Raw genomic sequence first — 702 nt, 5'->3', positions numbered from 1 at the left:
TGTGAGGTAGTGTTCTGCTCTGTTCTGCGTCATGTCGTTTCCTGGTCAGGAGGACTGAATCATCTGCTTTCCCCTTCATCCTATTTATACTTTTAACCGCCCTGATGGCAGACACACAGTACAGCCTAGCCAGGCAATTAAGGCAAATTCAATTAGGTCCGGGCACTTTGGCAAATTTCAATGGGGTAAGATCCATTAAACATCTCCCCCCCGTCCCCGTCCCGTCCCCCCCGTCCTCCAGCAACTCATGTCAAGACATATCATGATTTAATACCGGCTAGCAATGATACAACAGACTTGAGACTTGGGGGTCAACAAAATGCTGGTGGTGGTGGGAAGGTTTAATAAAGATGACGGAAGAGGAGAGTCCATTAGTGGAACAGGGACAGGTCTTCATGCACTGAGGTAATGAATTCTGATGCTGCTGTAATAACACTAAGTGGTGTAAGTGGAGGGGAGAGAGGAGGGAAGGAGTGAGTAGGGGAGAGTGGAGGAGAGAAGGAGGAGAGGAGAGTGGAGGGGAGAGGAGGATAGGGGAGTGGGGCAGGGCCGGGTAGGGAGGGGAGGGAGGCTGAAGGTGACTCCTCTCTAAGAAGTACCCTGTCCTTCATCCCTCCTTTCCCTGGCTGGCTGGTGGAGAGGGTTAGAATACTGATTAGGTGGGTGGAGCTACAAAACTCTGGCTGCTTGTCAGTTCCTGGA

The sequence above is a fragment of the Salvelinus fontinalis genome, chromosome 1 (assembly GCF_029448725.1).
Source record: "Salvelinus fontinalis isolate EN_2023a chromosome 1, ASM2944872v1, whole genome shotgun sequence".
Lineage (NCBI taxonomy): Eukaryota > Metazoa > Chordata > Actinopteri > Salmoniformes > Salmonidae > Salvelinus > Salvelinus fontinalis.
The sequence above is the reverse complement of the archived record's forward strand: the minus strand, read 5'-3'. Positions refer to the sequence as shown.